The 10867-nt window shown below is 40.2% G+C and overlaps 1 protein-coding gene across 1 annotated transcript in view; it reads right to left on the bottom strand.

Annotated features, from left to right (window-relative positions):
• Nucleotides 1-3048, bottom strand: part of LOC101856096 (centrosome and spindle pole associated protein 1) — a gene marked incomplete in the record, with an annotated part of 163640 nt that extends 160592 nt beyond the window's left edge. The window contains 1 exon segment of the mRNA XM_035969359.1: nucleotides 2870-3048.
• Nucleotides 3049-10867: the final 7819 nt, after the last annotated feature.

Below are 10867 nucleotides of genomic sequence, written 5' to 3'. Positions count from 1 at the left end.
TATATACATTCTGAATTATCAGCCAAACAAATATATGAATCATGGTAACAAGAAGAGATTCAGTTCAAAGCAGAGGCCATCATAACATACACTGAACTGGAAAAAAAAATGAATATCCAAACACACTGAACACAGTAAGCCACCTATTCAAACAATGCATTGCGACCAAAACGGATTGCTTCACTTTTAAGTCCTAACTTTGCCTATTTGCCAAAAATAAGTCCAGCTCAATAAATCCCTTAAGAAAAATGTTTTAACTCAGCTCTACATATTACAAATCATTGTCACTCCAATTAATAATTATTAGCATTTACTTAATTTTTTAAAAATATTTGATAAGCCATTTCTTGTGCTCGCACTTTATAGGAAATGAAGCTAACCTTTTCCTACATTATTACTGACTTACTGAGCACTGATGTTAGGAGCAGAATCCTTTCTTTATATGTTCTGGGATTGAGACCTGTTTTCCTACCAGTTCATTTCAATATATATCAACTTTGATAACACCCACATCTTATGGAGGTTTAACTAAAATAAATGATAGGTCATCATGGAGACAGAATGTGGAATTGAATACGAAATACAAATTATTTTTGCTTTTAAGAGTATTCATTTTATTTTATTTTTTTTTGCAATTCAAACATGGCAGAGCCATTTGACTGCCATGTGATTTTTAGGAACAATGGATTTTCATCTCATTTTTTTTTCAACTCGTTGTAAAATTAGAGAAGACCTTTATTTATCATAAAAAATTATTAAGGTAAATTTACACAAATATTTTATAATTGATGATTCTGACAAAATGATAAGTAGACCGAACAGAAAGTTATAAAATCTGCCTTTTATAAGTATTCATTGCTATTGAATATTCACTTGTCACATTATGAATAGCTCATCAAGGGCTCAAGAGTCTCAACTGAGTGTAGCAGATGACTTTGCCAAACATTAACACTAGAGGGACACAATTAGCTCTCCTTCCACTTCCCTTATTCGAAATTCAAAGCATTGCGAATGTTGATAGAATGTCACATCAAGTGTGTGTCATCGAGCACTCGGTGAATAGTGAACACTGAGAGTACATGCTGCTGATGGAGTTGAATGCAAAAAAAAACACCTTTACACACAGTACTTGCATCGTACAGATAGTAAATTTACATTACGAGGCATCAATGTTAAGTTTCATTTCTTCAAAATTGCACGGCACAACTACTGAGTTCTGATGTAAGGAGCATATATAACTTATTCCTCTATCTGTTCAGGAATAGAAGACAGAATATATCCTATCAGTTCTACTTTTTTAAAGGGTTTTTTTATATTTACTTAGATAATATTACCAGCTAATAAATAAGGCTGCTTAACCATATATCTTTTTCAACTGTTGACCTACAGTGTAGGCCTACTGATGATGACAAGAAAAAAACTTCTCTTTAATCAATTATCTTTGCCTATTTTGGGTTTTCTTATCTGGTTTTCTTTCCCTAAATACCTTGCTTCAGATTTTCAGACCAAAAAAATTATAGAGTGAGAATCCCAGAAAAGTATATCGGGATAATTTAGCTTTGGCCCCAATGATAACTATAATATATGGAGTGTGGGTTTTGGCTCCAACAACAATTAATTACTTCTGGTTCTATTTAAAGACACGCGTGCGGATATGATGTTGGACGCTCAGCGAGCAAGAAATATCAAACCTAATTGCAAACATCAAATTATGGTTAAATTCAGAGGGACACGCCCCCCGCCCTTCCCCCCCCCCCCCCCAAACCCTCCATGGAAGTGCAGAAATGTGGTGCTCTACAGAAACATGTTCACGAAAAAGATTCAACAAGCACAGTATGGTGAGTACAGTTCCATTACTATCAAAATTATTGTGAATTATAATTTATATTATTACTGTGGTGCAGTATTTTTACCATTCATTGTAAACATGACTGACATGAGCATGCATTAGTATTTTTATAAATCACGTCAAATTCACTACTGGAAGTCAGCTCCCTCACCATTTTGCTGATGGATAATGAATAAGGTCAGTTTTCTTTTAAGTTAAGGCTTAGTTTTAGGCGCTTTTTTTTCGCTTATGCATGCTTTTGTAGTCATTAGTGGGGTTTCAGGGGTCTCCGCCCTGACGAGCGATGAGTACCCCTGAAATGATGTGCCATAACGTCTAAACTAACCATTTGCGACGTTTTTCAGTGCCAAAACCATGTTCAGGGCCTTAAAAAATTCCTAGACAGCTACAAAATAATACCCTGTAAGAGACAGGAGTGTATCATAAATTTACCGATCTTAAGATCTAGATCTAGATCTAGAATCTAGTTTAAAAATGGGGTAGCTATATGTTACAAATACATGAGCAATGAGATCAGCTCTGCTCGGCTTTTTAGGATGACTGCTATGCCACTGGTCTGTTGTTGATGACAGATCTAGATCTAGATCTAGATTCTAGTAATAGAGGAGGGGGGATGGTGAGATATAAGTGTTTGTTCAGGATCATGATTTTTTAAAAAGGGGGAAAAAGAAACTGGACAACATACGAGAAGTTAACTAAAAACTCATTCTTGCGCAAAGGTCCACATTTTTAATACGCTGCACTTCCCTTCAAATGTGAAGAACTCTAAAACTTCCACGGTCACGAGCTTCGATTCAAGATTCAAGCCTCATTCCCCGATTCAACGACGCTGATTTACTACACTTCTTTTACTTTACTCTGGGTTAACTCAGAACGTAAAAAAAACCACAGAAAACTGATCAATATCTTGAGAAAAATCTTGAACTACATTAGACCTACAAGTGTTATGGGGAAAATCTTCTCTGAATATGATAACATAAGTATTTTTTTAGGGGAAATGCTCAATACAAAATTACTCACCGACAATGATCGCATTTCGTAAATCAAGCCCAGGCTATGTTCCAGACCGCTTCGACAAGTCGCAGCGTCCTCAGCTTCTCTTGACAACAAATATGTATTCGCGCATGCGCAATAAGGACATTTTTTGAGGACAACAAATTGCAACGATTCAAGAAATCTATACTTATCATTTGACTCTGCCAATTTCCCTTTATATAGTTGCAATCTTCACTGAAAATATTATATTGAAGAGATTTATGATTGTATATGACTAGATTTTGTTTTAATTGAAGGAGTGAGTCAATGTAAAATAACAACGTTTTTATTAATATCGTAGCAATGTATAACAGAGTTTTACTTTTTATTTCTATCTTTAGAGCTCTTTTAGCTACAAAGTAAAAACAACCCCTAAATTAGTCCACCGACTTTCTAACCTAGATTTCCAGAAGAAGGGAGGGAACTGTAGCACAGTATCTGTATCAACCCAGAAGTAGTGAGAGACAAGCAGGAATTAGGGAGTGAAATAAAAACAACACCCTTAACCAATATTCGAGACATGTTTTGACATATTCTCTTTAATATACTGTAAAATACATTGAAATGACATGTTCTAATCTGAAAGAAAGTAAACGTGTAGCCTACGTCTCCTGTGGGCAAGTATACCCTCTCTTCGAAATTCTCTCTACCTATCTGTCTCTCTCTCTCTATCCCTCTCTCTTTCTTTATCTCTCTCTCTCTCTCTCTCTCTCCTCTCTCCTCTCTCTCTCTCTCTCTCTCTCTCTCTCTCTCTCTCTCACACACACACACACACACACACACACACACACACACACACACACACACACACACACACACACACACACACACAAGCCATCACTCTACTCCTGCCCCAATTCCATTCTCCATTCCCCTACTTGTACCTAAAATAAAAAAGCAAATATAGGCCTATTATTATCAGTTTTTGACGGTCACATGAGAATTGTAGGTTACTCTTAAGAGAAGTCATCTTGGAAAAAGTAGAAATTTGTTTTACGGAATCGAACGCTGAATTTCGTCAATGTCAAAACACAAACGCCAAAATTCTTTAGTTATCTCAAAAACAAACTGTTTTGTGTGTGTGTGTGTGTGTGTGTGTGTGTGTGTGTGTGTGTGTGTGTGTGTGTGTGTGTGTGTGTGTGTGTGTGTGTGTGTGTGTGTGTGTGTGAGAGAGAGAGAGAGAGAGAGAGAGAGAGAGAGGGGGGGTGGGGGGTTTGTGTTTTTTATTGTTTATTGGGGGGGGGTGCTTTTGTTTTGTTTTTGGGGAGGGGTTGGGTTTGTTCTGTGTTTTTTGTTTTGTTATTTGGTGTTGTCGTTTGTTGTTGTTTTGTTTTTGTTGTTGTTGTTGTTGGGGGGGGGGATTTTTTAAAACTGATTCACCCCATCAGTCATCATCATCGCCTTTCTCACCTTGGATCAGTATACAGGCCACGAACAAACCCTATCCACCTTTCTTTATCCTGGGCGAGTCGCTTGATGTCACTCCATATGTCTTCCAACTTTTCTGTACATCCCTTTCGGGGCTCTTCTCCAGGTTCCACGTGGTCTTCCCCATGATCTTTTCCCTTGGGTGTTCCAATCTCGCACTTTCCTTATTATACAGCTGCATGACTTCCTGAAAGTGTGTCCAATCCAACGCCAACGCCTTCTTCCCACATCATCTCTGGCTGGGCTCTGTCTCGTTCTCCTTAGTACTTCCTCGTTGGTGATTCTTTCTGTCCATCTGATCCTCAGTAGCTTCCTCGCTTGTTCAAGAAAACCTGGATCCGCTTTAGGCACGTCTTAGATGCATTCCACGTCTCACATCCATACAACAAGACTGACTTCTCATTTGAGTTGAAAATTCTCAGCTTTGTCCGTAGTGAGATATCCCTGGCAGGCGCGGTTCGTCCATAGAGCAAGGTCGTGCAGTGCCGTCCAAATTTTTTAAATATTATATTACGTAAAGCACCCACAAACATAAATGAAAAGAAGCAAGAAACGAGCACTAGCCAAATATAATCAAAACAATGTCTTCGCTGGCGCCGTAACTGTCATTTATGTGTCTATAGTACCGTAAAACATCTACTATGCCATGCCAAAGTCCACACGGTATAACTAAACTCAATAAGATATTCAACAGAGGTAACCTGACCTATAAATCGCTCTTTGGGATAATCCAAGCGAAGACGACACTCGTAGCGAGTTTGGCGGTACATTAATATTAATAAGACCGCACATCTCAAATGTGCTCCTGCCGAATAGTGCAAAACATAGCCCTCAGTAGGCAGTCTAAAAATAAACACGATAGACTGTGTGCTATTCAATGCCAAAAGTATGTGAGCCTCGGAGCAATCCAGCGGAGTGCTCAAGTGAACTATGATTGGTTCATTGTCTTGCCGCTATTTTAAGTGACTCTGTAACCGTGAACCTGAGGGAGGTGAACGTGACCTACTTAAGACACCGTCCTATGGGTTGTGCCTTTGAATGGTTTTGTAGTGGAGTGGTGAAAGTTATTTCTGGAGTGTTCAGTTCTCAGGATGAACGAATTTGATATTTCGCTAACAAACAGATTATAAGTTCTAGAAATCAAAGCGATAAGTAAAAAGAATGAAAATAATAAAAGCGCGAGGTCCTCCCTCACCAACCCAAAGATTCTAAAATTATACACCATCTCATTTACTATGCCTTTGACCATCTTCAGCCTGCGATAGATTAATTGTGCACTCCCACTTTTTACACCCACGAGCCGCCCCTGATCCCTGGTCCTCCAAATCTTGTTCAAAGAATAAACGAAGTCTGTGACTTTCCAATGCAGGACTTTATTTGAGCGCCTGTTTCCCCTCTCTGTCAATTATACTCTCAAGATAGCAGAAGGATTCGACGTCTTCCTGTGCATTTCCCTCTACTGTGACCTGCTCCTTTCGAAGTGCATATATCCTAAGTTAAGGACTTTTGATTTTCCGGGGTGGATCCTCAATCCAACAGACTCAGATAGGCTGTTTAAAATTGTTGTGTTTGCTTGCATCTGTTCCTGAGTGCGAGACAGAAGCGCCAAGTTATCTGCAAAGTCCAGATCGTCGAACTGTGTCCATGGGGTCCACTGTAGGCCGCTTCTGTGTCCTCTGGTGATTTCCTTCATCAGCCAGTCAATTGCCAAGATAAAGAGGAAAGGTGATAGTAAACATCTCTGTCTCACACCAGTCTTGATACCAAAGCTGTCAGTGAGCTGGTCATCATGTATAACCCAGCAACTTGTCCCTTCATACAGGCATCCTTTGAGATTTACCAACTTCTGTGGGATTCCGTGATGTCTTTGTACCTTCCACAGGGTTGCTCGGTCTATGCTGTCAAAGGCCTTCTCATAGTCCAAAAAAATTTACGATCAACTGGGAGTTCCACTCCAGGGACTGTGTCTATTATGATCCTCAGCGTTGCAATCTGGTCCGTGGTTGACCGATTTTTCCGAAGACCAGCCTGTTCATCCCGAAGTCTTGTATCCATTGCAGACTTGATTCTCTCCACAATGATTCTGTAGAAGACATTACCTGGTATTGAGAGAAGAGTGATTCCTCGGTAGTTGTTGCAGTTGCTGAGATCCCCCTTTTTAGGAAGTTTCACAATGTGTCCTTCTTTCCAATCCTTTGGGAACTTGCTCTCATTCCAGATCCTGGTAAACAATGGGAGAAGGAGGTCTGCCGTCACATTGGCATCTGTTTTTAGGGCCTCGGGTGGAATCTGATCCGGACCGGCCGCTTTACCGTTGTTCGGCTTGTTCATGGTATTCATAGTCTCTTGTTTCGATGGAGCATCACAGCAGATTGGTTACTCATTTCTTGCTGGCAGGATGTTTGGAGAGTTACTTGGTGGTGGTCTGTTCAGGACACTTTTGAAAAGCTCTACCCATTGTTTTGACTGAGCTTCGTTTCCAAAAATGGTTTTTTTCCCTCTTGGTCCTTTCCTATTACATCTGGTTTCCCATATTTTTCAGAAAGAGTCTTTGTAGTCTGGTAAAGGATTCGCCTGTGTCCTCCTGCTGCTGCCTCCTCTGACCCCTCTGCCAGCCTGTTCATGAATTCCTCCTTGTCTTTTCTCAATGATCTCTTTACATCTTTAGTTGTTGTCCTGTACTGCTCCAGAGCGTCCGCTTTTGATCCCCTTGTTCTATTTGCATTTGTCTCTACTTTCAATTGTCTTCTAATGCTGATTAAATCCAATTACCGTTGGCTAATCCATTCCTTATGTTCCAGTTTCTTCTCACCGGGTATTTCTTGATACGTTGAAGTAACGACATCTTTGACCTTGATCCAGTGTATTTCCACTTCCATGTCCTCCTAACCAAGATCCACCAAGGGTTGAAATCTTCCCTCAACTGCAGTTGAAACTCTTATGCACCTTTAGTCGCCTCTTACGACACGCTTTATCACGGTAGGTGTATTCTTTACTCCCCCACCTGCAGGGGCAACCCCATCGGTCAGCGACTGCTCAAATAACAAAATCTTACACTCAGGGGCGAAGGCTGACGTGTTTGACAGGGTAATCAAAGTGAAATGGGACCAGACAGGGCCTGGAGATATCACACTCACACAAGTCACAAGAATCTTACTGGCACTGGAGGCGGCAACTCTGAGTTGTGAATGAAAACAAATCCTGAATTCATGTTGTATGCCCTGTTCAACCGCTAAAATAATCGGGAAAGTATTTAATTAAATATTTATTCTAACTAACCTTAAATTTAACTTTAGATTTGAACACACGAACACCAAGGAAAGAAGCAGAGATGTCAGCACTACAATGGCATGTTATACCAGACTGCCGAAACACTTTGGTAGAGCATGCCAATTTTTATTTTTTTATTTCACATTTGGCTGTTTTTTGTCTAGCTTTTCGCGGCCAGGAGCCGGTGTCATAATCGAGGTCACGATCTGATTATAGGACGTTAAAAAGTCGAGGGAAAAAAAACAAGCACTAGCAGTGTAGTAGCAGGAGTCAAAGGATTATTAGGAGTTAGTTCCCCTCACATCTGTGAGGTAAACTCGACCAGTGTAATAGTTCGCTTACTTAATCAGCGCGTCTGAGTGCTTATAACTGTGGTCCGAAAGGGGTGAACAGGGTATATTATATGCGGCAATGAAACAGCTCTGACTGCTATGCACATGTTCCCTTCAACTCTATTGGTTGACTCTTCCAGCCTCACTTTAAGCTTACTTAATCAAAACTTGTGACTGCTTATGGAGTGGCCCGATAGGGGCGAACAGGCTATGTCAGTGGCAATGAAACGGTTTTGAAAGTTAGGCATAGTCTATTGTTCATTGGTGATTATCAACGTCTTTTTACATTTAATTTATGAGATTTACGTCTATGGATGAATTTGACTGCGACAATGTTTCAAAATTAGGAAGGGAAGCAGTGATTATTTGATTATATAGACGCTTCGCCTCTGCTTACACTGTAAGTTATAGCCAACATCAGGATCTGAGATGGAATAAGAGTGGTTCACAGGTGGTCGGGAGTGGTTTGTCCCTTCTTTCCTATCAAACATCGATTATCTGTATCCCTCCTTCTTATTTTTCTTTACTCTCATAATACCTCTAGCCTTTGGCACTTATTACTTATATGACATAATTGTGTTGCAAGTGTCGTAAAATGCACACTAAAACATGAGATGGAATCCACAAAGATTTTTGGGACAACATTATCAATGCTCACCTCGTCTTATACAACTTCACACGAAGAAGAGGTGGAGCTGCATTCGACGACTCGCTGAAGGCTATGAATGGCACATTACAGAATTAATCATTCGAAAACGCACTATAATAAATGAATGCCCTAAAAACCACATCAACCCAACTTGTCGTGTTCATCTTCCAACATCAGTCGTGTCAAAAAAGGGACGCGGTATTAAAATTAATTAACCGAGTAGTTTCATATCTCTAGAAGGTTTTTGCGCCAGGGCATTACATTACGACAAAATTTTGAGTAGGCTAATTCTAGTTTTGATGAAAAAGCGTTGCGTAATTCAGACTGGTTATGTAACTTCAAAGCACGATGTAAATGAAAATCCATTATAATAATACGGCAGTAGATTTTTGTTGAATTGATTACTACAAGAATGAATGAGAGAGGGGGGGGTGTCAGACAGAAAGAAACCGTGTTTATACGTGTGTGTGTGTGTGTGTGAGAGAGAGAGAGAGAGAGAGAGAGAGAGAGAGAGAGAGAGAGAGAGAGAGAGAGAGAGAGAGAGAGAGAGAGAGTGAGAGATGAGGGAAGAAAAATACAGAGAGATATAGGGTGGAAGGGGGGGGGGGCAGAGAGAGCGCAAAGAGAGTGACGAAGACACACAGACAGAGAGAGAGAGAGAGAGAGGGGGGGGGGGCAGAGGGGCGGAAACAGAGGGGGCCTAGAGAGACAGGAGCCTCGATAATGAGAAATAAAGACACATACACATCTCTCTTTTCCCACTGGTGCATTCCAAACATGAGACGGTTTAGTTTTGTAGGGCTCGGTTGGTACCCCCGCCCAACTTTCCACGACTAAATAGCTGTGTTGTGATGGTGCGATAAAACCATTGTCGAACTGTTTTGTCTTTGTGTGGTACACAGTGCTATCCTTAACCTCACGTTAACCGTACATTGTTTGAGAAATACATATTCGAGCAATTCTTCGGTTAACCGAACATTTTTCCAGTTTCTCGATCATTCCGCGAACAACGTGTTACGGTTTTGGCCACACCCTTCCGTGTTATGTTTTCAAACTTAATAATATGGCAGCGAGCAGTGGTTTTAATAGTCACTCCCCCCTGTGTGTTTCGTTGTGACTGGCCAGGAATGGCCTAGCCACACACACACACACACACACACACACACATGACTAAACATACACACAGAGTGCGAGAGAGAGAGAGAGAGAGAGAGAGAGAGAGAGAGAGAGAGAGAGAGAGAGAGAGAGAGAGAGATCTAGTTTTACTGTTACCTCGTCAAACAAGTTTTCGTTGTGCTGCATGTGGTCTATTCTTAACTGCAGGGCCCACGACATTGTTTCAGTAAAGCTTCCGTTTTTGCTCGGTTTTAAATGCTCGCCCTACTTCTTCCTTTTCGGAATGATATTATTATTCTTGTAAACACAATATCGTAGTCGTATTTGTTTGATGAGCGACAATTTGGTCTGATTAATTAACAAAGTAGTAATCATCTAGATCTACAAAGAAATCTGAAAAATGCACAGCGTGCGTGCACGTTTTTTGTTGTTTTTTATAATTGAGTATCTCGTTGTAGGCCAACCCTTCCCAGAGCCCGGGTTGGTCCTGACCGGCACTAGGGTCAAAGCAGACCGCATTAAAAAGTCGATGCGTAAAGTATTCACATCACGTAATATCACAACGTGAAAATGATGACTTGGTACAGGTTTAACGCCCTTATCCTCACTTTTTGTGTTATTTAAGAGGTGGGACCTCCGAGTTTAACGTCCATCCCCGAAAAGACCAAGCCAAATGGGAAAACTATGTAAGTTTCCAAAAGAGCTGAGGCTCAAACTTCCGAACCTGCAATCTCATGATTACAGATCCGGTAGCCTAACCACTATCAAAATGTGATTTCGTAAACAGGATTATAAATTGAATAGGGCCTAATATAAACACACACACCATGACCATGCGCCTACGCCCTGTGCTAATATTACGCTTCGGTGCCCTGATACTTCCCTCTCTTTCCAAGCACTAGGGCAACGTCAGGGAAAAGTGGAGGAAACCGGGGCCTGTGAACTCAACAACAAAAGCAGCAATAGTAACAATAATAACTATAATAACAATGATCATGATGACGATGACAGTATTAATCATAATATATTTTTTTTTTATTTTAATGATAATAGTAATGGTAATTTAAATAGCATTTGTGTTGCGCAATGCTCAACAGTCAAAGTGATATCACATTTTTAAAATGATATGTTATAAGTTTACATGTATATGAATATAATATAATATAATATAACATAATATAATATAAT

Source organism: Aplysia californica, unplaced genomic scaffold (assembly GCF_000002075.1).
Source record: "Aplysia californica isolate F4 #8 unplaced genomic scaffold, AplCal3.0 scaffold00140, whole genome shotgun sequence".
In the NCBI taxonomy this organism is placed as follows: Eukaryota; Metazoa; Mollusca; class Gastropoda; order Aplysiida; family Aplysiidae; genus Aplysia; species Aplysia californica.
This window is presented reverse-complemented; position numbering and strand designations above follow the sequence as displayed.